The 27900-nt window shown below is 50.9% G+C and overlaps 1 protein-coding gene and 1 pseudogene across 20 annotated transcripts in view; one reads left to right on the top strand and one right to left on the bottom strand.

Annotated features, from left to right (window-relative positions):
• Positions 1-27900, bottom strand: part of Trerf1 (transcriptional regulating factor 1) — a 207588-nt gene that overhangs the window by 166936 nt on the left and 12752 nt on the right. Inside the window, exon 1 of one of the 20 annotated variants that reach the window (XM_060369573.1) lies at positions 16149-16994. The exons of the other annotated variants lie outside the window; for them this stretch is intronic. The gene's annotated coding sequence lies outside the window, so the exon portion shown is untranslated. Of the gene's footprint in view, positions 1-16148; positions 16995-27900 lie in introns of those variants that run through there. 20 annotated transcript variants of the gene reach the window in all.
• LOC110550239 (G-protein-signaling modulator 3-like) lies at positions 1875-2441 on the top strand (annotated as a pseudogene).

The raw sequence follows: 27900 nt of genomic DNA, 5'->3' as shown, positions 1-27900 counted from the left end.
CGGGGTTGCTGACAGCGAATGGCCCTGGTCCTCACTCCCGCAGCTTCCCAAGCTTCACCGCTCTCGCTGGAGGTTCACGGTCTGCCCATGAGATCGAGGCACCAACTCCGGCCCCTTTAACTTACATGCACTGGCAGCCGGGCTTCTCGTCCTCTTTGAATAGAAATTGTGTCGTCTGTAAACAGCCACACTTTTATCTCTTCCTTCCCTGTGCCAATCCCTCCGGTATTTTTTTTTCTTCTTCTCTGTTTTGTTCCTATATTGTCGTGACAAGCCTGTTAGACAGACTTTCTTAAACAAGAGTTGAGATAAGGGGCTTTGGGCCTAGTTCCTGTTTCTCTCCTAGAGGCAGCCTCTATGGAAGGCTTGTGACCTGCTCGCACTAACCGTGTGTGTGTGTATGTGTGTGTGTGTGAGAGAGAGAGAGAGAGAGAGAGAGAGAGAGAGAGAAGATTCTCCAACACACCTATTTTAATTTTATGATATTTAATACTTCATATATTGTGGTTTTCCAGTATTTTTCCGCATCTATTGAGACAAAATTCATTCACTTATCAAACTCTTGGTGAGTATCAGTTACAGATCAGGTTCTGTCCCAAATACTAGGTCTTCCCATTTTCAGTCTTTCTTTCTGTCAACTCTAGTCTTTTTGTGTTGAGTTGGACTTATCTTCCTGGGATAAGTTTAATAATTGCTCAAGACTTCAATTTTTTTTAAATTTTATTTCTACTCTGTTATTTGGTTTCTGAGATAGAATCTAAACTCCGCACGCAGCTGAGGATAACCTCGAACTTCCGATTCTTCTGCCTACACCATGCGGGTGCTGAGACAGCAGGCAGGGTCCGGCATGCTGTTTTATGCAGTGCTGGCAGTAAAACCCAAGGCATCGTGCATGCTAGACGAACACTCTACCTACTGAGCCCCGTCCGTGCCCTGCCTTATTTTTCACTCTGGGAGGGGTCATGACACAGGACCTCGTACAGCCCAGGCTGGCCTAGAACTCATCCCTCCGTCTCCATCGTCATCTACTTGGGTTCCAGGTACTGAACATCACACCCAGCTTCATGATGTTTAAACTTGATCTCAACCAAAAGGCTGAGCAGCTATTTAAGACTTGTCTTGGTTGGTTTGTTGGGTTTTTTTTTCCCCCCTCTTACTTGTTAGGTGACTTTAAATATCCATATAGCAAAATTACTGAGATATGAAATTCAAGTGTCACCTCCTCTGTGAGAGCCTCCCAACTCCCACTTTTCTGAAGTAGATGGCAAGGCTTCTTCACAAGGACTTTAAAATACCCAAACGACCAAGTACTGAATCCCCCTCAAGACTCTCTGGTGCCCTGAGGAGCAGCAGGAGTATATCACCTGTCTGAGGCGACACAACCAACAAATGGCTGGTAGTTCCTCCATAAACATCTCCCAGACCTGTGAGGTCATCCATGAGTCCATTTCTCCCGTTCATAGATGATTTTTGAGGCTGTGTTTTGGACTGGGTCTCATGTTTGCTCGGCAAGGTCTCATGTAGCTGAGGCTAGTCTTGAACAAACCGTGAGGCTGAGGTTGACCTTACTCTCTTAAATCTGTGCCCCGCCTCCTGTATTCACGTTCTCTGGCTCAGGCTGTGCCTCCACACAAAATCAGTCTGTAATTTTCTTCTGCCCTAGGTCTACGCTTAAACAGGGGAGCTGAGAGGTGGCAGGGGCAGACAGCCCCCAAGGGAAGGTATTGGCAACCCCTAGGTGGGAAATGTGTTTCACGGCAGTTTTAGGAAAGGGGACAGCATAGGATTAAGTTATGAATGGTCCCGTAAGTGTCCCAAGCCAGCACAGGTGACTCAGCAACACAGAGGTAAAGAGACCATCACTGTCTCTCCCCATGCCCAGGAATGGAGGTCAAAGACCCCAGGAAGGAGAGGATGGCGAGCAGGGTCCTCCCCAAGATCATCATGGCTGACCTCCTGTGAACTCCACCACTGGGCCTTGGCAATCCGCTCCTCCTCCAGAAATCCCACACGCAGCCCTGGAGCCCCAGTCGGGCTTCCTGCTCTCCCTGCAGATCAAGCTCCTTCTGGACCTGGTGGCTGAGGCCCAGTCCCACCACTTAGAGAAGAGGTGACCTTCCACACCCCCAAGGTCCCCCCAAACCTAGCCCGAACCCCACCCCGGCGTCTTGAGGACAAAGAACAGCTCCACAGCACCATCCTTAGTCACCAGCACCAGCGGATGGAAGCCCAGTGGTCTGAGCCTCCACTCCCTCCGGGGTCAGAATCTCCCGGAGCTGCTGCTGAGGATTCAGGGTGGAGGTCAAATGGAGGAGCAAAGATCCCGATACACACACGTGCTGAGACCTGAGCCCCCTACCAGTCCCTTCTCTCTGGGGCTCAGAGCCCCCGACCACTCCCGAAAACCTTCAACCCTGTTTGGCAGGGGTCCCAGAGACTGAAGACCCAGCTGATATAGCAGCCTTTACCACCCACTTTCCCTGTAGCTAGACTTGGGGTAAGTACTCTAACCTAGAGGATAAGAAAAGTAGGGGGGACACAGCTCCCCAAGGCAGTTAAGAGTCTGCCCTGAGATGTCAAGCTACTGAACAGGGTGTGAGGGCGAAGGCCTGTCCCTTCCTGCCTAGTAAGAAAAAAAAAGAAAAAAAAAAAGAAAAGAAAAAGAAAAGATTAAGACAATTGTCTAGCACTAGCAGCCCACAGCCCCAAGGCAGAGGGTCCCAAAGGCTGGGACGTAACCCTTAGCCACGCCCACCCACCCTGCTGCTGAGTCTGTCTGATGTTCTGATGTTTTGGTTCTATGAATAAATATAATTCCCCTCTGGGGAAAAAAAAAAAAAAAAAAGACAGCATCAATCAAAGACAGCACCACAGGCCAGTGGAGCAGGGCTTCTGACCCGCTGGTTTTCAGCACACACGCTGTGCAGCCACAATCCAAAGGTGGCCTACTGTTCCTGTCCACACATAGAGAACCTAAGGTCCGGCCGGGGTAGATAATTTACCCAAGAGTCATAGGACCAGCAAGTGGATGGACGAGCATTCAAACAAATGCCCTCTGACCACACCCCTGACAGAGGGCAGGCAGTGGCCCTGGTCCCACGACGGGACCTGGATACCCAGCATCGTGGAGAACAGGAAGCCACCCAGGGCCTCTTGGTAGAACCAAAACTCAGAGAAGGAAACAGGACACAGAACAAAGCAGGGGGCTCAGCTATGTCAGTGCCGGAGCAGCAGCGTCTCAGGCCACGATCCCAGCCGGAAAGAAACGCTTCCTCAGACCAGACTGCTGGGGCTGAGGGCAGGGCTCAGCTACAGGAAGTAATTGCCGGGGCTGTCCACACCCAAGATGTCACAGGCTGGGTCCGGGGAGGTAGGCCTCTCAGATCCACGGCCCTAAGACAGATCAACATCTGGGCAAGCAGGCTTCTCTGCACCCACACTCAGAACTGGAATGTAGCGTCAACGCATGGTAAATCTCAGCCTGGGATTTCCTTACTAGCTAAGGAACAGGGCTGGCCCAGTCAGCTGCTGCAGAACCTGAAAAGCACTGAAGTGAAGGGTTCTCTGATCAGCAGACAGGCTACATACATACATGCTACATACATACATGCGTGCACAGATGCATCCATATTCATTCAATAACTTGTTTCCTTCCCTCACTGTCATCTAAGGTGTCAAATCTAAGATAGGCCTTTTTAATTTGATTCCCTTTGTTTAACTGATTGATTTCAGTTATCTGAATCAGGACACCACGGGGCCCAGACTGGTCTCCAACTGGCTCCGTTGGCTATGTGGCCAAGGGCGAGTTTTAACTCTTGATGCTTTTGCACTCAGCCCCCAAGTGCTGGGGATTACAGGCGCACGTCACCGCAGGATCATCCGGAGAGATATAATTTAGGGCTGGGAACCGGCTCCTTGCTCTGCATGCACGAGGATGGGAACCCAAGAGCCCCAGCACCACATCAATGCCTCAGTGCCGGTGGGCATGGCAGCCTGCCTGTAACCCGGGTGCAGAATCAAGGGATCCCATGAACAAGCCAAGTAGCTACACTAGGCAGCTCCCTGAGCTCTGGGCTCACACGTAAGGTGAAGACCCTGGCTCGGCACGTAAGGTGGAGAGCAGTCTAGGAAGACACCCAGTGTCAATCTTTGGCCTCCGCATACAGGCACATACCTTCACACTCATGGGAACACCCTTACACACACACACACACACACACCTTAATTAACCAAATGCATACTGGGATCCAGTTCACAGTTACAACTATCCAAAGCAAAACAAGTAAAAAACCAGCAAACATTTGCCTTCGTGTGTGCAATGCACACCACTCTTCTCCATTCTTTACGTCAGCTGGTGTGCAATCCACTGGGTGGAATACTGACCCTCTATTGGTCCAGAAATCCAGCTTGTATTAGCCCTCTCTTAGGGCGGATATTTAAATCGCTGTTTCCCACTTCACACTGTTACAACATCATCCCCTGAACACTTGCACACGCAGGAGAATTTTCCTCCAAGGCAAGGCACCTAAGACTAGAATGGTGAGGTGCTAGAATTCGGGCTTTTATGCTCTGGATAAAGAGCGAGGCTACCTTCCCACACAATGACACCCATTTGTGCGAAACAACTTTTTACCAAGTCAGTGTGTTACAGAGTGCGTCCATCCTTTCCGATCCGACAGGTCACAAATGCCCTCCCGAGCGGGCTCTCATGCAGAGGTTCACGCCCCAGCCCATGCGTCTCCGAATCCTGAGGAAACTCCTACAGTGCTTCTCCCCCGTTCACGCCTCCATCGAATTCTCAGTAAGACCGGTGACCCTTTAATTTATTTCCCAGAGCTCTTTGTATGCAAAACACCAACAACAACAAAACAACTTCTTCTAGACAAACTTGAATTTTTCCTCAGATTATCATCTTTTGATTTCATTTGGGGTATTGTTTTGGTTTTGGGCCCCCCCCCCCCCATGCACCACTCATTTTCACATTAAAGAAAAAAATCTATTGGTCTGTTATACTATGGCTTGTATCCAGTATCAAATTTAGGAAGATAGTAAAATGATAAAACGTTTTTCTGATTTTTTTTTTCCTGAGAAAGGGTTTCTCTGTGTAGCCCTGGCTGTCCTGGAACTCTCTCTGTAGACCAGGCTGGCCTCGAACTCACAGCGATCCACCTGCCTCTGCCTCCTGAGGCATGCTCCACCACTGGTTCTTGGTTTGGTTTGGCTTGGTTCGTGTGAGTTCGCTGTGGTTGTTTTGTTCTGTTGGGTAGCTTACGCTGGCCTGGAAGTTGCTATGAGCTAAGGACGCTCTGGGAAGGTGAGATCCTGTGTCCATTTTCCCCGTGCTCTGAGGCTTGAGCTGCCACGCCGGGTTTCTGCAGTGGTAAGAGCAAACCCAGCATTTCCTCCATGAGAGTCGGCCGGCTCGGCTACATCCCCAGTCTCTTCATGTGGCTTTAACGCGGCATCTCCATTTGCCGCCCCCAACTAAGCAAAACTTTGGCGACTAGTCTGACAAAAATCTACCTTCCCTTTTCAGGAAGCACCTAATTATTCCCATAAGAGTTTTTAATTGGACACAAATGATTAATGTTTTTATCAACTATTTCCGTTTCTTTCTTTTTTTTTTTTTTCTCCTCAGACCCTGTAATATGACAAACACTTACTACGAGAAACCCTAAAATTACTCTGTCCTCACATTCCAGAAGCCCACATGACCAGGCAGTGTCCCCCACCCCCTCCAGCCCCTGGGCAGCTCAAGTCTGGTTATTGTACTGTCAGGATTTTGCGTCCCAGCCTTTTTGCGAAGCCGAAGTCAAGTCTGTCCTGTACTGCCGCCTTGTCTTCACACGAAGAAAGCAAGCGTTCCCCTCTGTTCCGGGACAATCTGAATGGCACCAAAATCACCTGCACCTCCAACGTTCCTCCGGTCCCGGGACTATTTTAAGGGACGCCTCTTGTGACGCCTCTCCACATCTTCTAAAGCAATTGGTCTGTTTACACTGTGGTCTATTTCAGTATCGTTTTTAAAATTAAAGAGCACATACTTTCATAATTCATAAATGATCTCTAAACACAGCAAAAGATCCCTCCAGACTCCCTCCAAGAGGCGAAGTGCAGCCTCCACCCCAGACCTTACTAGGACAACAGCAAATCGTCCCGGCTCCTGAATTTTGCACCCTTGTTACCCCACCCCACCTCAAGCCTCCTCACATGAAAAGGGGAGGGAAGATTTGCAACAGACCAGAATTACGGTCCAGAGAACCACAGGGCCCAACACTGCCGTCCTGACCAGGCTGGCGAGTTTTTGTGTCAACCTGACATGAGCTAGAGTCATTTCTCCATTTGAGAAAATGCCCCCACCAGACTGGCCTGTGGGCAAGCCTGTGGTGGGAGGGCCCAGCTCACTGTGGGCAAGGCCACCCCTGGACTGGTAACCCTGGGTGCAGGCTGAGCCATGAGGCGCAGAGCAATGGGGGGCACTCCTCCACAGTTCTACGTAAGGTCCTGACTCCGCCTGCCTGCCTTGAGTTCCTTCCTTGACTTTCCTTCAAGAGGGACTGTCATCAATGAAGCACACAAACCTGCCTCAGGCATCAAGGAAGAACCATGCAGAGCCACGTACTTTCTCTCCTGTCATCTGCTGCCCAAACCCTTCCAACTGCAGCAAGGCCCTTCCGGTTCTTTCTAGGACCTCTTCATCTCTCTTTTAATTTTGCTTTAAAAATACGTGTGTGTGTGTGTGTGTGTGAGAGAGAGAGAGAGAGAGAGAGAGAGAACACACATGTGCTGCAATGTACAATGTAGACACGGGGGTCAGGAGTCAGCCCTCTTCTTCCACTGTAGCTTCTGGTGATCAAATTCAGGTTATAAGGCTTGGGCGGCAACAGGTTTGATCTGACAAGCCATCTCGTTTCCCCACTCCCCACTTCTCTGACACCAGCAGCCCCGCACACACCCCCTTTCCAAATGAATACACGTGTCCAGATGTATAGGCCAGAGAAACCTCAAAGCATTCAGTCACCATGCCCCTTCCCAAGGTGAGATGCTTGGTACCCCCAGACCCTTTCAACACAATAACGAGCAAGGACCCGTCCATGAGAACAAAAACACCAGAAAATAAGCCCAGGACGCCCCGTGCCGCACAGAGCACCGCGAAGACTAAGTGCCCACAGTCGGGGAGTGCCAAGGTCCTTCCAGCAGGAGGAACAGCCAGGAATGACGGCCGTGTCTGCCTGGCTGGAGGAGGTAAGGTTCCGGGCAAGCCTGTCACGCGTGGGCTCTGGAGCCAAATCAAAAGGCCTGGACGCCACACACAGAGCAGGCAACGGGAACCACCGTGGGCTCCTGTACAGGCAGAAACAGGAAGAAAGTGGTAATTTGGTCACACTCCCCACACTCTGTGATGCCAGGCTTGTATTCAAAGAAATGACTAGCCGTGCCAAGAATTTGGGAGAGCTGGGGGTGCGTAAAACCGCAGCCCGGGGCTGTTGCCACAATTGAACTGCAAACAGCACACACCACACACACACATACACACACACACACACACACACGGCCCAAGCTGTAATGACAGGCTGCAGACAGGAATTACACTTGGTTGTCTTTGTACTATACAATCAAAACCACACTGTCGCCCATCCTTTTAACCTCAGGGCCATCTGTGCTGGCCCCATCCTCGTCCACGAGAAAGCACACCAGACCACGCTGTCAAAACTTGGGTTCTGGCTGGGGAGACGGCTCAGTCCGCAAAGCGCTCGTGTAAGCATGAGGACCTGAACCCGATTCTCCAAAAGCCCATATGAAAAAGTCCGGGGCCGAGGCACTCACGGGCAAGCTCAGCAATGGGGAAACTCGGACAGGAGGATTCCTGGGGCCCAGTGGTCAGTCGGTTCTTGATGAACTGGTGAGCTCCAGATTCAGTGAGAGACCTAGTCTCAAAACACTAAGGTGGAGGAGGGCGGGTGAAGAAGACTCGGAGCATTGGCTGACCTCTGACCTCCCCACACGTGCACACGGCCACACCTACAGAGGAAAACCCTGAGTACGCGGTTGTGGAGGAGGCCCAGGCTCTGCATTTCTTTCCAAGCACCTGCCTGCCATGCTTCTTCCAGGTGACGAACTAGATGATTCTGAGACCGTGATGGGCTGAGAGAAAACCAGAGACTGATGGGGTGCACGGGGTGAGGGGAGAGTAAGAGAGATTCAGCAACGAGCACACAACAGAACCCACATACTCTGTGTTTACTGGGAGAGCGTCCCTAGTCCCTAACAGACAGCCTGGAGGCATCAGTAAAGAGGAACCCCCCCCACCCCACCCCGTTTTCACAACTGCTATCTAATTACTTTCACAGAACCATTCAAGCAGCCCTAAGCCAGATCTTTCAAGAGCTGATGCCACTGGATTAAGTCATAAAAGCCTTAGAATGTCGAGTCATTAGCCTTGATAAGGAAGAAAAACAAACCCTGACCAGCCGGCCACCTGCCTTTCCTCCCAGTGGTGGTCACTGAGGTTCACATTTACGTTCAAGTTCAAAGGAAAACACACTTAACTAGTGAAAACGCTACAGTGGGGATGGGCCATTTCATCCATAGAGACCTAGCTGAGCCGGCCAAGAAGATGCAGGAAACTGATATGACCTGCCACAGTCTCCAGGAGCTTATTTAATAATAATAATAACAATAATAATAATAATAACAACAACAATTTTTAATAGGGAGAAGTGGTCCTGTGCACAGGAGTGCAGTGCCCATGGAAACCAGGAAAGGCGTCACCCCTGGAGACGGAGGGTGTGTGTGCCGCCTGGGACGAGCTGGGAACCCAGCTTGGGTCATAGCAAGGACAGAATGTGCTCTTAACCACGGGCCATCTCTCCATCACTCCTCTTCCGGCAGCCTCTCTCCCGTCTCATCTCTGCAAGTGATTGGAAGATGGAAAAGGCTCCTCCTCCCTACTCCCCCCGCAGAGGCCCCATCCCTCCAATCACTTGCTTAGACGCCGTGGCCCCGCTCTGACTCAGGCGGCCTGCGTTTCACACCTAGAGCCATGAGGGCAGGGCTACAGAGGTACCCATGTTCCAAGCAGACCAGACTCCGCACTCACTCGACCCATGAAGCGAAGCCACGCATGCCGGCAGCCATGCCAGCACACCCTGAGCGGCAGATGTGTGCGGCGCCCCGGCAGCCTCCCTGAAGGCGAGGGGTCGGGAGAGGAGGAGGGCTGTCCGTGATCACCTAGGAACCAGATTCAGTTCCCAACACCTGGCACCCGGCAGGATGGAGAAGCTGCCACCCCCGGGGCCAAAAGCTCTGCAGAGCTTAACTAACGACGGCAATTCAAAGGACAGCAGGCCGCTGGCTGGCTTTCAGCGGACACAAGGCCGAGGCCAGGCTCTGCTAGGCTCTCCTGCCTTGGGGCTCACTAAGAAGCACCAAAGAGAAATTTCTCCTCTACCACCCAAGCTAAGACCCGCACCCCAAGTCACCCGTTCACTTTAAAGCAGAGCCAGACTTCAGGCCCCTGAACCTAGCAACCAGTGGTTCTTTTAACTAAACCTTCACCTCACTTTGGTTCAGTCCCCGCCACCACATAAAACTGGCCCAAGAAGAAAGGAACGCGTCTTTCTTCCCCAACGGCAACGGCCTCCCCCAATTCCCAGCTCCCTCCTTCTCTAAAAGGTGCAGTTTAACCCACGAGAGGGCAGGTCCCCGGGTCTAGGCTGCAAAAAAGAAAAGAAAAGAAAAGAAAAAAAAGAAAAATGATCAAACAAGTCCTGTGCCCTCCTCGGGATCCAGCTTACCATCAGTGAGTGTGATGGTCTCCACCATCCTTCCCACCTCGCAGTGCATAAGTACTCCGTTCCCTCCGCAGCTTGGAGAGGCTCGCTCCCCAGCCTCGGCCCCTGCCTCGCCCACACTGCACAGGGAGGGCGGGCCTGGCCAGGAAACAGATAAGAAGCCCTTGCCGCCCACCGATTGCCTGCGTGGACAGCCTGAGCTCCGCCGGCCCACACAGGAGGAACACCAGCTCCCAGCTGTCCCTCGAGCGCCTGCCAGGAAGAACTCTACATCAAAGTTTTCTGTTGCTCTTCAGGATTATTTTCTCTTTAATGACTTTTTTTTTAATGCTGTAAGTCACAAGATGAATTCATTACAGACCATCCGAAACATTTTATTTTTAATAACTTCTTTACACCATGAAAATAAGTGTATGTCTGCTACGGAGAAAGTCAAGGACAACTCCCACTTGTAAACACATCTAAACCTATTCTATTAATTAAGTCACACTGAGAATCCGAGTCACGTGAGGCCTGGAGCTGACCTTCCAGACTGCGCTGGTTCAGTCCTGGTCTACGTCATGAGAGGCTACAGTGACCTGGTCTGGTCTCTCCCTGGGACAGAAGAAGGCATCTCCATGTCCCTGGCAGGTGGCCACCCACCTCCACCCCAATCCTTCCCACTCTCCAGCTCTTTTCCGGATAGCCTGGGCTACTTCGAGCAAGCGCCATCAGCGGCTCTTCCTTCGCCTAAGGCTGGGTTTTAAAATTAAAAGCCAGGAGGCTTTTAAAATTATTCTCACTGTTATCATTGCTGGGGGTTGCTAAATGTGCCCCAGCCCACCTGGGAAAGGCAGGAGCGACTTTCTGTATCTGCTCTCCGAGGGCCTCCTCGCCTTGTGTCTGGCTCTGTACTCGAGGCTGGCCCTGGGAGTTTCTGGCCATTGTCTCGTGTCTGCCTCCCATCTCTCACAGGCACACTGGGACCACAGAAGGTTACCACCACAGCGAGACTTTGTACGTTGGCTCTGAGGACCAGACTCCCCTGTCAGGCTTGTAGGGCAAGCATTTTCACACACACACACACCCCGAGAAATTCCTCCAACCCCATGAACAAACTCAGGTTCAACCCCAGCTTCGGTCTCCGGCATGCTCTCTGACCCCAGAAAAACTGTGAGCCTCAACGAACTAAAAACGTGCTCATCGCAAGAAGAGAACAATATTTGTTCCAAATGTCTGTCTTGGGGGCCTTTTTATATATAGAGAGAGTCTCTTTGTGTAGCTAGGCTGGTCTCAATCTTGTCATCCCCCTGCCTCAGAGCTACCCAAATTCTGACATTTTATGTGTACACCATTATGCCAGGCTTGTTATGAAATTTGAATGAGAAAATATATAGACAGGGGCCAACCATGTGCTCAATAAACAGCAAACACTGTTATCGAGCACGTAGTGATGGCTTTTGAATGTTCTCTGCCCTTGTTCCCATTCAGAAATGTTCCTTGCGGCTGGAGAGATGGCTCAGCAGTGAGCCCCAGCGGCTCTTGCCCAGGACCCAGGTTCAGTTCCCAGCACCTGCACGGCGGCTCACAACCATCCATCACTCCAGTTCCAAAAGATCCGACGCCCTCTCCTGACCTCTGAGAGGAGCACCACAGTAGCTGTGCACACACAGAGCGTGTACACACACGTGTAAACAGACACTCACATAGACAAGGTAATAAATAAGCCTTTTAAAACTGCAGAGAGGCTTTCTATCACGACCCAGCATACAGCTACATAAACATACACAAAAGCAAAAAAAAAAAAATTTTGCCAGGGACGATGCTGAGCCACGTAAATCCGGTCTTCTCCGTAGTTTTCCTCTCCTATTTTTTTTTCCTGTTCCAGTTCATTTCTTTTAATTACTGATTTTGATCACTAGTCTGATTATACCACCTACTGGTATAATCTGGGTGATTACAAAGCCTGCTTTGAAAAGCCTCAATTTATATTACATCAGCTATTTTCTACAGCTTCCAACTTTCAAACCTAGCTTTACCTTCTAGATCAGAAAAAAAATAAAAATAAAAATAAAAATAAAATAAATAAAAGAGGTGGAGGGCGGGGCGGCTCAGTGGGCAAAGGTACTTGTATCAAAGTCCGACGAACAGACTCCTGTAGGTTTTCTTCTGGTCGACATATGCCCCCACCTCCTGGCATGCATTCACACGGGCATTCATGCATGCAAAACAAATCAACATAAAAACACAAACAACAACAAACACAAACACCACCCAATCCTCCACACTCCAGACCTGAGTGTGAGGCACCCCCCCCCCAGGCAGTTAGTTGTAGGTGACATGGCTTCCCAATTCCCCCACGTCATAATCCTTGTGTATGGATGGAGAAGTGATCTGGGAGGGCGTCACAGGCGTGCGTCCATGCACACGTGAGGTTCGGGGTCCAACGCCTCTGGGGTCAGGCCTCTCCCTCCACTTTGTTTTGGGTCAGGATCTCTTGTTCTTCCGGCCTTGCCTCTCAGGCCAGGCTGGCTGGTCCATGAGCTTTGAGGCGATTCTCCTGCCTCGGCTTCCCGTTTTATTCCAGGAGTGCTGGGGTTACCGATTCACAATATTGCAACCACCTTTTCGTGTTGGTTTGGGATTCGAACGCAGGCCACCCACTTACCCAATGAGTCAGTTCCCCACCCCTCTCCCCATTCCCTTCTGACTTACCCCTCTCTTCTGGGCGCCCTGCTTCCTGTGAACGCCTTCCCTTTCATCACTGGTGCTCAGCAGGACCATGCTCATTGGTTGTCAGGCTGCCCCTCTGGCGGGTCCTATGCCAGCCTGACCTGACCACCCCCTCGAATGTTCTGACCATTCCCAGAAAGACACATTTGGATTCTCCTGGCTCATCCCTGACTCCTCTCCCAAAGTCAGATGTTTCCTTAAAAAAAAAAAAAAAAAAAAAAAAAAAAAAAAAAAAAAGTCTACCTCCTCTGTCCCTGTACCATTAATTAAGTTAGAATGCCTCAGGACTCATCAAACAAGAAAAGAGAAAGTGGGGACCAGTTTCACTATGCAAATATAAGCCAGAACCTGCAACCAGAAAGTGGCCCCCTCTTACTCATCTCTGAACCCGCTCTGCCTGCCAACTCTGGTCCACAGCAAGAGGGCCTCCTGGCTCAGCCACATCTGCCTCCCTTCAGGGTAGAAGCCACCAGCCCTGCAACAAGGAATCTCACACCTGCCTGCAAACACCCTTCCGAGCTAAGCTCTCCCAGCACCACCTTGCATGGGCAGGAAGCGATAGACATCAAATACAGCCACAGTTTCCCATATCCTATCTGCGTTTGTGGTTATCAAAAATGCACTCACGGTAATAAAAAAAAAATTAAATGTAGACACACACACCTAGCCTCATTACTCGGATGGGTAACATTTTGTAATCTGGATTTAAAAAAAAAAAAGTTTCCAAAGCAATGAAAAAAAAAAAATTCTACTCTGTCATCAAACCTGAGCAGGCTCTTCTGCGCTCTCGCCTCTTTGCGGGACTCATCAGGCTCACCTGCCGCCCATCAAGACAGTCTGTGTCCCTAAGTGATGTGTTGGAAGTCAGTCTAAAATTCTAGTAGAAAGGTCCCGTGCCGCAGAGAACAGCCACAGCCCTTGCTTCCTTAGAGTAAACCAATCACCAAGCTCCTTCCAGCCCGAAAGTCCCTGGCGTTTACGCATTTTTCGGCTCTCAGAATCCATAACCGACCCACCCCCCGTGGGCAGGTTTCGCCAGACTGTTACACAGCAAGAAGTGGAAAAGCCAAGACACACAGCATGTGGACACACCACTCCACAAAGCAGAGGCCCCTTCCCCGGCAGCCCAGGGAGCCATAGCCACCTACGTCCTCTCCAGCCTCCTCCTGAAGAGGGGTGCTGTCCTCTGACAGTGCGCACCCCAGCTTAACAGCTTAACGGAACCCCTTAACCAATGACCGATTCAAGCCTATGCAAGGCCTGTTTCCTCGACCTATGTCCGCCACACCCCAGCACAAAGTCTCTCTAAACATGCTGAGGGATGAACACACACACACACACACACACACACACACACACACACACACACACGTCCTGATGCAATGCAGGTTCTCACTCGGTGCTAGGACAGCCTGGGCTCATGAATGGAGCGTGGCCTGGATTTGTGGCCCTGAAGAACGTGATGAAGTCTCCATGCCCGGGCTGAAGAGAAGGAATGGTCCTGACAGAGCCCAGAAGCCCCGTCTTGAACAGGGAAGGAGGGGCGACTCTGTAAATACCAATGGTAACAAAAAAGCCCGCTTGTGAATCACACCCTGACAGGGAGCCACACGCGACACTCACCAACAGCCAGAGCTGTTCACAAAGCAGCCTCTCATCGGCTGTTTGTTCGCCTGGTCCTCCCTGAGACCCTCCTTTTGCAACACAGAAAACAGAGAGGCTCAAGCCAATGAGGTGGCTTAGTTGGTAACCGGTGCCTGACATACAAGCGTGAGGCCCTGAGTTCAAGGCCCAGAACCCACGTGAAAAAGCAGGGTGTGGTGGCGAGAATCTGCAACCACGGGGCTGCAGAAGTGGAGACCGGCAGACCCCTGCGGCTAGCTCCCCGCTCAGCCAACTCAGCCTCGTCAGAGCCACACAACAGTAAAAGGCTAAAAAGACAATGGGTGCTCGTGAGGCTGAATTCTGGTCTACACTCACTCGCACTCCAAACAGCCGCTCAGAGACCTAATCCGAAGTGAGGGTCAGCAACGGCCCAGTCCAGCTCCACAACCACACCCTTTCCACACACTCGAAAGCAACGCGGCGACCCGAGGCTCCCACCTTCCCTGTGTGACGCATGCAACTCGGCCTCCTGGCAGCCTTCTGGAACTGCTTCCACCCTGTGGGCGGGTCATACCTGACCACACAGGCTGGGCAGGACCCTGCCGGCACTGGCTCGCCTCGGGAGGCCGCTTGGGACCAGAAACACAGATGGAGCCTGGGTGACCTGTGAAGATGATGATAACAAGCCCTCGAGTAGGCCTCGAAGCAGGACCTGGGACCACTCCGATCAACTCAGCACTCTGTAAGGCCAGGGCCACAGGTAACGTCAAGTTATTTCCAGTGCCAACCGCTTCTGGCCAGAGCAACGGACCAGGAGGCGGCTGCGTGATGCATTGTTGGCCCCTGGATTTATCAGCAAGGCAGCCTAACCACGCCATCGCGTTTCTCCTTCTGCGCACTGGACGGCACTCGCTCAGCTGGTCGTTTTCTGAAGTTCATTAACGGTCCCAGCAGCAGAAGACGGGAGACAGGAGGTGGAAGGAGTTGGCACTGCTGACCCGTTAGTGGGTGAGATCCTGAGGCTGGGTGCGGGGTGGCTAGAGCATGAGGTTCCAGCCTCGGGTGGACACGCCCTCGGGCATCGCTCTCAGAGTCCCTCGTCTTACGCTGCATACAGCAAGGGCACAGCAGTAATTGTGTTCCCCTGCCAGACCCCAGCCACGATCTGAAAATACCACCCAGCTCCCTCCCACAGTTCCGAGGGAAATAAGAGCCGCAGTCCTGAAGCCCATAGAGGAAAGGAAAGAAAAGTGGACCTGCTGCAGGCAAGAATGTGTCTGCCCCAATACATAAAAATAAAATAAAATCAAAAAAGGAACAGGATGTGGTACAACCTACAATCCCAGCGGATCTAGAATTTAAAGTCATCCTCTGCTACTTGGTGAGTTGGAGGCTAGCCTGAGCCACAGGAGACCCTGTCTCAAAAGAACACAAAGCCAAAGACTTCAGGATGAATTCCTTTAGGGAATGTTTAGAAAATTAGTCCGGGAGGCTCCCCCACTTCCTCCTCAGCCTGCCTCCCCTCCACACACATTAATTATTCCCAGCATGCTGCCCACTTCCCAGGAACCCACAGACCGAGATAAGTCCAATACCCTGGCACTGGGCCACAGGGTCACACCCGGTTCCTCTGAAAGACTTGCTTCTGCTGCCAGCTGAACAGCGGCTGGAGACCTAGCTCCAGACCCAGGCCCACAGGCCCCAGACACTCCTCTGTACACAGCAGGCGCAGAATAACTGCCATTCAACCGAGGAATGAACGCACTCATTCGTGTGAGCGAAAACCACGCCGGTCGGTCCTAAGAAAGGCGACAGTCTGCCTCTCTCCAACGACCTCATTTCTCCAAGGATGGTGCGGACCAGCGCTCTCTCTCTCTCTCTCTCTCTCTCTCTCTCTCTCTCTCTCTCTCTCCTCCCCTCTCTCCCAGCTCACTTCCTACTTGCTCCCACCCTGAGCACCGTGACTGCAGGAACCCTTCCTGGATGTTGACTCCTTCAGGCCGACAGGCCCCTCAAGGTGTGGGAGCCCCAGCTCACCCCAACTGTGCAGGCTGCAGGCCATCCCGAATGAGCAGAGCACAGGACAAAACCGAGGAAGGGGGTGGGACGGGAGCTCCTGAAGCCGCCGCCTCCTCCTCCTCTCTCTCTCCCTGGGGCCTTCGCTCTGTCAGATTCTGAGGCATAATGAGTTTTGTTTCATAACAGTCTTAAATGAACTGGAAGGGGGAAGGGAGTGGCAACGATAAAAATCTTAATTAAAAAAAAAATTCCTACAGGCGGATAGTTTTCCGAATCCTAAGATGTAATGAAAGTCCCAGATGCTGGGGGCCCCAGCAAAGCCCCAAGGACACAGCATCCGGCATGCATTTATGGGGCGCCTTCGACATACCTGCCATTTTTCTGGGTGTTGAGGAAGCTGCCTTGCATGCAATCTCGTTCTCAGAGAAAGCGGACAGGCTGCTAAAGGCCATGAGCATGGGAAGAGGGCATCGGAGACTGGGGGATAGCTCTGTTAGTAACGTGCTTAAGGTTTGTTCCACAAAACCTGGATTAAAAAAATGCACAGAGTGGCAGGGGCTTGTTGTCCGGGGGGCTGAGAAGGCTGGAGGTGGGCGGATGCCTGCTAGGAGAGTTCCAAGCCAGTGATAGACCCTCTCGAGAATAAATAAACAGGTAGACGGTGTCTGTGTAAGGACATCTGAGCTGAGGTTGTCTTCACACATGGGGGCCAGGGGTAGATGGGGAAACCCAGGCAGAGGGCAGGTGTTAGCATCTGGAGGAAGAGGCACCTGAGTAAAGGCCTCCAGGAAGAGAGGGTTACTCAAGTCAGAAGGGCGCAGAGGCTGAGAGGAGCGAGGCAGAGAAGGCTCACTGACTGAGCACAGGCCTTGAGGAAAAGACCCAGGAGCAGCCGGGAGGGAGACCTGAGTGGGGAGGGGAGAGGAAGAGGTGGGGAAGAGCAGAAGAGGGGGAGGAAGGAGGACACAGGCGCCGTGCAGGCTTGGATTGCCCCCGCCTCAGGGGAGGGAGGGAGGGCTCCCTTCAATTTCCTGCTGCCCCATCCCTCCCAGCTATCTCCTTTGCTACCATTTAATAAACACAGCTTAGAGCTACCTCAACATCTGTGAAGCCCTCTACCACAGCTCAGGAGATCAGACGGCCCTCGGGACCGGACGGCAGAAGGTCCCACTCTGCCCCCCCCCCCCCCCCATCCACAGGAGCCACCTTCGCTCGCCCCAAGCTCACACGGAGAAGCAAGGGACACAGGTTGGTAGGGCCCACCCAAAGAAGACATAAACAACTAAAAGCAATTCTTGAGACATTAAGCTTCCAAACACCATTTTTAGACTAAAAGCAAAAGACAATTTTCATTCAAACAACAGACCATTTTGCTTTTGTCTTGAGACTAAGCCTCACTACATAGCCAGATTAGGCCTAAACTTGGTATCCTCCGGCCTCCGGCCTCCCGAATACTGAGACACAGAGAGGTACAGGGAGACAGGCAGTCCAGGTCAAAGCTTAATGGCTTCAACCTGCTGGGCGAAGGCTGCATGCTAATCCAACAGGGATGAAGCCCATCCATCAACCTCCGACCTCACCTCCTTACCTGGAACAGGACAGGGGGAGAGGGCAACGGAGTCATCCTTTCTAAGCTGAGGGCCCGGCTAGCGCGTGCCAGTCACACCCGGGGGAGGAAGCAGAAATTCCCCTCACGCTTAAACATGTGCCAGAACCCCCACAACAGACCCACGACAAGCTGCCTGTCGGCCAAATGTGGTCAGGGTGAGTGCCAACAACAACTCCCCAGCTGGAACCTTCTAGAAACTCCTTCCCCGAGTCGCCTCCACCTTCGTCTCCATCCCTTAGCAGCTCCTCTGTGGGGGGCGGGAGGGCTCATGGCATGTAGCTCCCGTTGGTGGTGCTCGGCTGGCAACCCCGCCCGGGGTTCACCCCAGAACCACGGAACCAGAGGAGGCAGCACACACCAGAGGAGGTGCGGAGGTCAGAGCAAGGCCTGTTTGGGCTTCCACGAGATCCGGCCTGAGAGCAAGAATGACTGAGAGCAGGCCCCTCCAGGAAAGGAAGAGTTAAAAGTCCTGACTCCAGACCCAGGCTGCACAGCACAGCCCTGCTCTGATGCTCCTGTGACCCCTCCTGCTCCAGGTCGCCCCTCTTCAAATAGACCATGAGAGCCTAGACCTCTCGAGAGGATTTAAACAGGTAAATGATGGCTGTAAGTGTGAAATCGCACAACTGTTTTTCAAATAGTGTATCTGAATATACATATTCTCAATATCTATATTGAGAAGGGGGAGGGAGGGAAGGAGGAAGGGAAGGAGGGGGAAGGAGATGGGGGAGTGTGTATGTGTGTGCTGCGTGGATATGGTGTGCCGGCCGGTGTGCAGGCCTGTGCAGGCCAAATGCAGAAGCCAGAGCCAGCCTTCGGGCGTCCATCGCTGTCACTGTCCACCTTACTCCTCTAAGACAGGGTCTCTCACAGGACCCGGGGCTCACTGTTTCAGCAGGGCCGGCTGGCCAGGGAGCTCCCAGGATCCACCTGTCTCCCCTCCCCACCACTGGGATTACACCCATGTACATTCATATCCAGCTTTGTTCCTGCACGCTGGGGATTTGAACTCAGATCCACAAGCTTAGGCAGCTCTTCCCCACTAAGCCGACTCCCCAGCATGTGGTGAAGAATGACTTTGAACGTGGATTTTATTTATTTTGGGCGGAAGAAAGTGCACCTGCGCATATCAAAATGCACGTGTGGGAATCAGTTCTCCCCTCCCGCTGTGTGGGTCCCAGGGATCAAACTGGGGTTGTCAGGCTTGGTGACAGGCACCCTCACCTGCTGAGCCGTCTTGCCAGGCCCTTGTGGGGAACTTTTAAAGACGTGGGGCACGCTGCTGATACCAATATTAAAGGGAACAAAATCAACCTTCGCTTTCAGCTCCTGGGAGGCAGATCGTGGCATCTTACGGTAGCCAGCTAGGCCGAGCAGCTGCGAGAGGGATGTCACAGCTGTCTGAGCCGTGGAAGGACTTGGGGAAGCAGGCTCCTGGAGCCGGGGCAGCCTGCCTCCCCTCGGGGTTTCGGGGGAGGTGGGCAGGGAGCACAGAGGTAAAGGGGAACCCAACAAACCAAAACATGAGAAGCGAAGGCGCAGACCCCTGATGACAGGGGGCCAGAGAGGCAGCTCAGAGAGTAAGAGCGAGCTGCTTACGCAGGCGATTCCGACGCAGTTCCCGGCACCCACAGGGCAGCTCACATCTTTAACCCCACTCCTGGAGGCTCCAGCACCCTTTTCTGACCTCCTCCGGCACCAGACATGCGAGCGGTGCACATGCAGGCTGCACATAAAATCTACACACATCTACACATAAAATAAAAACAAATAAATCTAAAAAACTGTAACTGGAGTTCAGTGCTGTGAGGGACGCCAAGATGTGAAAGAAACGGAAACCACACCAGAGGGATTCCGCTGTCCCACAAACCGTTCCCCTCTTTTGCTGGCACTTGGTGGGCAGAGCTGGCATGGAAGGCTCTAAAAGCAGAAAGAAGCTATTAAAACACCAGAGTATCTGGATGAGGTGGCTCAGGACTGGAACCCTTGTACTTGAGAGGCAGAATCTGGTAGTTAAGGGGACTCTAGGCTACTGGTATCTACAGAGAAAGTTCAAGGGCAGCCTTGGCTACATAAGACTCTGTTTCAAACAAACAAACGAAAATCTAAGGGTCTGGAGAGATGGCTCAGTGGTTAAGAGCGCTGTCTGCCCTTGCAAAGGACCCGGGTTCAATCCCAGCACCCACATGGCAGCTCACAACTGTCTGTAATGCCAATTCCAAGGGATCTGACACCTTCACACTAATGCACATAAAATAAAAATTAAAAAAAAAAAAGTTAAGCCAAGTATTTGGTATTTTCATGGTGACAGGTGGGCAAGACAGGAATCCGAGCCTATCAAGAAAGAAGAACCCAAGCCACGTAGTGGTGGCCCATGCCTGTGATCCCAGCACCTGGGAGGCAGAGGCAGGCAGATCTCTGTGAGTTCAAGGCCAAAAAGCCTAAAGAACACCCCCAAAATAAAATAACAGACCAAGCTTAACTGAACCCCAGTGAGCCAACACGCGGAACCTCTACAGTGTCCACATAGTGTCCAGCATTCTAGCAAAAATTACCAGGTAATGTCACGGAACGAGATCAAATCTATGGAGAAACACAATCCATGAGGACAAATGCCAAAGGGAGTCCAAATATTGGAGTTACCAGACAAAACTCTAAAAATGGGTACAGTTCAGAAAAACAGAGGCTTAAAATTCAACCAAAAACAAAACAAAAAAACAGAACGTTTTTTAAAATGTAAGCAGCGCCCCTATAATGAAGTAACTAAAATCAAGAACTGAATAGAATGCTTGAGAGAAAACAGGAGAAACAGGAGGCCTGGCTGCTGGCCCTGAAGACAGGCCAGTAGAGACCTGCACATACTGAAACAGAACACTCGGGAGCGAGGGTCCCAGAGTCCCTGCAGGTGCCTTCAAAGGTCTCGCTCGCACCCACGCACGTCTGAGAAAGGAAGAGGAAAAATAGCAGGGCAAAAGCAAAATGTCCAGGGAACAACCCAAGAGTTCTCTAAAGCTGACCCGAAGCCATACGCATGATTCCTAGACACTTCTCCAAATCCTACGGCGCAAACACGAGAGGATCAGTGCTGTGCATCACAGCAGAGCTGAGGTGCCCGAACCCCAGCAGGAACGGGAAAGCTAGAAGACACACGATCCCATGTACGAAAGGCTGAAAGCAAGTAAGGCTACAGGTCCACGGCCAGGGAAAAACGGCCTGCCAAGGTTCAAAGTGAGCAAATGACATTTTTCAGACAAATAATGAGAGAACTGTGACAACCACCAGAACCCAACACACACACACACACACACACACACCACATAAACACACACCACAGACACTCACACACACAGCTCTCTAGACAGAAAGATGTTAATCTGGGAAAGAAGTGAACACAAAAAAGTTGACATATAGGAACTCAGCGGTTGAGCATTTACTGTTCTTCCAGAGGACCCGGGTTCGGTTCCCAGCACCCAAATCAGGCAGCTCACAACCGCCTGTAACTAATTACAGGGATTCTGATGTTCTCTGGCCTCTGAGGGTGCCAGAGAGGCACACAACAGTGTACACATAAACTCACACAGGCACAAACACACACGGATAAATCAAAATAAGTAAATGATATTTAAGCTGATTTGTCTAAATTATTACTATTTAAAGCAATGTCTCGAGCCTCTCCCTAGAGACTCAAACACTAAGGCCTCCAACAGTACACAAAATGCTTCACACATTTATTGTTTTGCACGTGAGCATGGGGTGGGGAGGGGCAGGCGTGTTACGATGTGCACGTGGAGGTCAGAGGCCAGCACTGTCCCTTTTCAGCTTCACCTGGGTTCCGGGAATGGAACTCAGGTCCCTGTGCTGTGGAGCCACACTTTGACAACTGGACGTCTCATGGGCTGGACGGAGTATTTACAGCGCAAACACAAATACTCACAAACGGTCCAACTAGGCGAAGCTACAGCAACAAAATAACCGTTATTAAAAATACACCGTTTTCATTGTGTCTATACTCTCCGGCATGGTGGTACAAATATTTTTTTCAGTATTTCGTTTCACAGAAAACAAATCTAGTATTTTCTAACACTGCAAGGTGTGACCGCAACTTTTATTTGCTTAAAAAAGTTCTAAGAAACGGGCACACATTCCCTGTAAACTGGGCCCGGGGTCTACCCCTCCACTGGGTATTAATAACATCAAGTCTTATGAATCAAGAACGAGGTTGGGGGTGCGTGGCTGAGAGATGGCTCAGCACCTCTTGCAGGACCAAAGTTTGGTTCCCATCACCCATACGGCAGCTCATGGCCACCTGCAACTTCAGCTCCAGAAAAGCACCTCCTCCGGCCACCAAGAGCTACATACACGTGCTGCCACACACATGCAGGCGAAACACTCACACACATAAAATGAAGATAAAATAAACCAAATGTTTGCAAGTGTACATTTGCCCACATGTAAGCACACACATACACGCAATTTTAAATGTATACATTATATACAATATACAATATATATAAATATATATATTCTTTCAAAGAATGCTGCTGGTCTGTTGACCTGGACCAGGTACCCAGCCTGAGTGCAGGATGATGCGGAAAGATGCTCAGGTCCACATCAGCAGCACAGAAGCAGCATCCCTCAAACCTTCTTCCCAGAGGAGAATTCTACCAATTCATGAGGAAAGTCTAACTCTGCAAAAAACAGTATCATTTTTAAAAATAATGACCCAAGCCGTCTACACAGCCTACGTGTGAATTCCAAGGATCATGTCCAGTTCCAAGTAGCAGACAACATGCAGCTGAAATGAAGAGCCCCTCCCTGCAGCAGGGAAAACAGAGATCGAGCCCAGAACGGCAGTGCGATCTGTTGCTGGAGGAAGGTTCGTGCTACCCACCTCCCGCTAATCAATCACACTTAGGCTGACGGAGTCAGGTGGGTGCTCCCATACGCTCACAGCTTGGGGGGGGCCATTAAAACTTCCCGAAGACCAATCAGAAACATGAACAAAGGGGGGGGGGACGGGGCGTGGTGATGCGTCCCTGTCATCCCAGCACTGGGAAGGAGGATCTGGAGTTCAAAGCCAGTCTCAACTAGGTAGTGAGTTTGAAACTAGCCTGGGCTACCCTGTCTCAAAACAACATAAAAAAGAAGAAAAGAAAAGAAAGACAAAAAGAAACCTTGGAAATGTCCACTCTCTTCAGTTCTCTCTAGTAATCTACCTTTAAAAAAATATCTGAGAAGTGTTCAAAGATTTATGTATATATACTCACATTCACTGAAGCATTTATAATAGTTAGAAAGTCAATAAGCTGTATTTTAATAATCAGAGATAAACTAATAAAGCTAACTGACTAAATTGTACCCAGTACACAGTGAGTGTACCTGAAATTAAGTATTTAAGGAAAAATTTTTCAAAGAAAACTTACTGAGTGAGATAGTAAATCACACTCACAGTAGCCCAGTTCTGTCGCCCATTTACTTAGTTACTGAGCTCAGGTGCTCAGGCAGCTGTGCTACAGAAGGGTAGGTGTTTCACAAGCGTCACCTCCGTCCCTCTCATGGCCCTAAAGGTCACTGTTATTTCCAGTGGCTGGAGAAGCCTGGCTGTAGCTCAGTGGTAGCGCAATGGTAGCATTCCTGAGGCCCACAGCACTGCCAAAAACATACATACTCATACAAAACCACCATACTGGCCTCCAGATTTTAAAAGGTTTTTGTATCTTCTCTCTCTCTTTCTTTTTTCTTTCTTTCCTTCCTTCCTTCACTTCACTTCTTCCTTCCTTCCTTTCTTTTTTTTAAATGCAGGGGTTTGTGTATCCCACGGTGGCCTGGAGCTCAATGTGTAGCTGAGGATGACCTTGAACTTCTGTCTTCAGATTGTGAATTGAACTTCCTGCTTGCTAGAAGCCCTCTAACAACTGAGCCACAGCCCTGGCCCCAGATTTTAAAATCTTAAATCATCAGACTGCATTATCTGCCTGGAGATGATGAAAGGAAATGTAGGAAAACAGTAACCCACAGGAATTAAATTTTCTCCATCAATATTTTCCAAACTCTTTATAATCGCTGTGTGTGGTTTACAGACTCCTACTATCAAACGGTTAATGAAGGACTTTCACTTGTCACTTACCAAAATTGCATAAGTTCATACACACGCACGCATACACACACACAACACACCAACAACTTTACTGAAGCACTGAATGGCTTCCCTGGCCTTTTTAAAAAAAAAAAAAAAAAAACATTCTTTGGCCTTTAAAAACAAGAGACAAACAAAGAAACAAACAAAAGGTGAAGATAAGGATGAGAGGTTCTGGGAGAAAAAGAGTTCCGAAAGAATACAAGGGAAATAGAGAAAGGTGAAATGACAGAAATATATTATATACATTTTTTGAAATAGTCAAAAATGTTTTAATCTTTAAGAGGGCTGGCAGGCTGGCTCCACACACAAACACACTTACAGCCCAGACTGAGCACTTGGGTTTGATCCCCAGGACCCATGTGGTGGAGGAAGAGGAGGGACAGGTAGTCCTCTGGCCTCCCATACATTCGTCATGGCACACACCCGGACACATGCACACAAACAAATGTAAAGAAAAAGTTAATAGTTCATGCCAGACACGACAGAGACCTAACAGCACTCAGGAGCTTCGGGCAAGTGGATCTGGGAGAAGTCAAGACAGCCTAGACTATCAACACAGTCCCCTCTCATAACACCGGAGGAGAGAGCTGGAGAGATGGCTCATCAGGTCAGAACACTAGAAGCTCTCACAGAGGACAGAACTTCCTGTCCCCACGTGGGAGGCCTCACAACCTTTCCAGTTCCAAGCCATCCAGACTTCTATGGAACACATAAGAGACACATATATTCTATACAGAAAACGAAAATAAAATAAGTGAATTAAAAAAAAAAAACAACATGAAAAGAAGTCATTATGTAACAAATCTTAATTACAGCCTTCTGGGCAGAAGAACAAGATGGGTCCAGAGCTTAATCTAGAACTGTCCAAGAGTTTCAGTTCCCGGGTCCATTTTCACTGTCTGGCTTGCACTGGACTCATTTCACAGGTCTTGAGCTAATCTACTGACCAGCCCCGCCAGAAAGGATGTGACCTTTCAGGTTTACAGAGATGAAGTGAATTTCCCAAGTCACATAATGTCCTCTAGTTCCTGTGAAAGGGCTTCCCCATCTCCCACCTAGACATCGACAGACTGATCGGCCTGGTCAGATCCCAACATCTTCTGGAAAGGGTGTCGCTCCCCGCACATGCCAACAGCACAGGCCCAGCCCTGACAGTCCACCCAGAGCCTTGTGACTGCAGAAGATGGTTAAGCAGAGGAGAAAGTTCTTCAGAATCCTCAAAGCACTTCTGCATCTTTCATCTCCTCTTATTCTCAAAATAAGCCTCTCGGGAGCTGGGGACGTAGCTCAGCTGGCAGAGAGCTGGCTCAACGCGCACAAGAGCCTAGGTTTGCTCCCCAGCGCCACAGAGGCAGGGTGTGGCGGTGCACGCCTGCCATCCCAGCACGGGGCAGGTAGAGGAGGGAGGCCAGAAGCTCAAGGTCACCTCTGTCCACAGAGCAAGTTCTGGGCTAGCCTGGGCTACAGGAGACCCTGTCTCCAAACAGTTGAGTAACAAGCGCTTCATTCAGGAAATCCGAGGATGAGGAAAATAAGCTTCTGGGGTGCTAACCTGCCCAAGAACAGTCTTGGGGGCCAGTGTGGTCCCCTATCCACTACATCCCGGCATTTATATTGTTGAATAAAACTGACTTAGAGGCACAGTAAGGAAGTTCGGAAAGCCCCTGCTTTCACGGTCACCGAGTCTCCCTTTCTGGATTTGAATCTCTGCCCTACTGTTTACTAGCCCTGAGACCCGAAACAATGTCCTGAACTCCTCCGTGTCCCCATTTCCCCGTCTGGGCACACTGACATGGCCATCCTCACGGAAACGCTCAGGAGTCAGCTGAGGATGGTTAACATGTAAGTGGCTCTTATGTTTTCACATGAGTCCGGTCCCCGAGCACGCCGACTTGTCTTTCTAAAGAAGAAAAGGAGCCTCTTGTGCCGATTCAGCCTCTACCTTCCACACCCTGGCTCCTCTCAACTGCTTCCGAGAGCCTCCTCCATGGATCTCTTACTTCTCAGACTCCCTTTTAACTGAGTGCAGGCTTTTAAGTTTAAGTCCCTGGAAGTGTCCTCTGGAAGGACCCTGTAAGGGCTGCAGACGGGGATGGCTGGTTGCCCAACACCGCCTTCTCAGCTGCTGCTCACACTCCCTCGTGGGGTTTCAGTCTGTGATGTCAGAGCTGGAGGCACACCAGGGGGGAAGCAGGAAAGAGCCCAGAGCGCAAGAGGAAGGGGCAGAGGCCTCCCACCCACGGAGCAAGGTCCGACACTGGGGCCTCAGAGAGAAAGGAGGGAATGGAGGTGAGGGACACGGAGGGAAAGGGGAACCTCCTCAGAAGCACCTCTCTCCACTGTGGACAGGAGGAGCAGCGGCAGGCCACCCTCCTTCCCTCCTGTGGCCAAGGCCCTGAGCTCTTGATCAGCAGTTGGCCTACAGGTTCAGGTCCAACTGGAGTTCCAGTTAGGGCTGCCATTTCCCCAGCCTCAAAGCTTTGTATGTTAAAGGCTTGTTCCCCAGAACGGCACTGACTGAGGGGTGTCTTGAGAGGTGGAGGGAGACCTTCAGACTCAGACTGTGCAGGGGGAGGGGAAAGCAGGACTCTCTTTTGCCTCAGGACGATGTGGTGGCTTTGTTCCACGCCTACTCTGCTTCGTGCGGCCTCACCACAGGCCCAAAAGAGCAACAGGGTCAGTCAGTCATGACCTTGAACTTATAAAATGGGAGCTGGGCCGGGGACACAGCTCAGGGGTGGGTCGATCGGCGGCCGGCATGGAGAAGATCCTTGGGTTCAATCCCCGGAACCGAAAACACATAAAATGTGAGTGAAGAGACACCTCTCCTCTTCATACACTGATGCTCCCACGTGCGTTTAATTACATATGTATACACCTAACCACGGGTGCCTAACGAGGCCAGAAAAGGGTGTCGGATGCCCTGGAGCTGGAATTACAGTAGGTGGTTGGTGAGCCAGCCAGTGTGAGTGCCAGGAACTAAACTCAGGTCCTCTGCAAGATCAAAACATGCTCTTAACCTCTAGGCCCTTTCTCCAGCCCCCTCATCTCTTAGCACTGAGCCTTTACTTGCACCAGGGCCCAACCCAAGTACTGAGCCCCAACGATAAGAAATAGCTTGTGTCCCACAAACCGGGGAAGTGATGACTGTGATTTAGCTGGACAGAGGAAGCACCCCCACACCTTCAGGGAAGGGTCTTCAATAATCGAGGGTGAAACAGGCATGCAGGGAAGGGAGAATTCCCCCCCCAGACAAAGCTAAGACCCTGCCCAGCCCCCGCCAAGAAGCTCTGCGAAGACATGACCATGCCCTGTCTCCCAGCTGTCTGATAGGAGAGCCCCCCAGCTCCATGGCCTTTGACCTGCAGCTAGCGGACCTGGAGGGCTGGGTTTTTGTTTGTTTGTTTGTTTGTGTTTGTTTTGTTTTTACTTTATTCAACTTTGAATGGTTTAAATGTAACTAGCCATGCAAAGCTGGTGGCCACCGCATTAGACAGCGCAGGCCTAGATGCAGGTGACGGAAAATGAAGTCAGGGCTAAATGCTGTCGTCCCCCAAATTCACAGCTTGACAGTTTTAACCCTCAATGTGATGGCATCCAGAGGTGGGGCCTTCGGCGGGAGAGGGGGGCGTGATCACAGCATCAGAATACGATCTCAGGTACACCTGGAGAGAAGAAAGCCTTCCATGATCACAAACACACTGATGCTAGACACTGAATCTGCATACACACTGACCTCCCTACCTTCCAACTAAGAGAAATAACTGTCGTTTGAGCCATTGGGCATGGGCTGCTTTCGCTGGGCTTGTCTGAGAGGACTAAGATAAAGAGGTAAATCCTGAGGTGGCACAGGGTATTCTTCAAGGCCAGGCCTGTGCAGATTCCCACAGTCACCATGCAGCCCACCCCGGCCCCCGTGTCTGCAGGACAAGGCCACGCTGACACCACACAACACCCCTCAGGTGCCACCTCTGAGGTGGTGGCCATGGCTGCGCTAGACAATTTCCCCTACCTCCTCCTTT

Source organism: Meriones unguiculatus, chromosome 16 (genome assembly GCF_030254825.1).
Source record: "Meriones unguiculatus strain TT.TT164.6M chromosome 16, Bangor_MerUng_6.1, whole genome shotgun sequence".
Taxonomy (NCBI): Eukaryota; Metazoa; Chordata; class Mammalia; order Rodentia; family Muridae; genus Meriones; species Meriones unguiculatus.
Note: the sequence above shows the minus strand (reverse complement) of the source record. Positions and strands in the feature narration are given on the sequence as shown.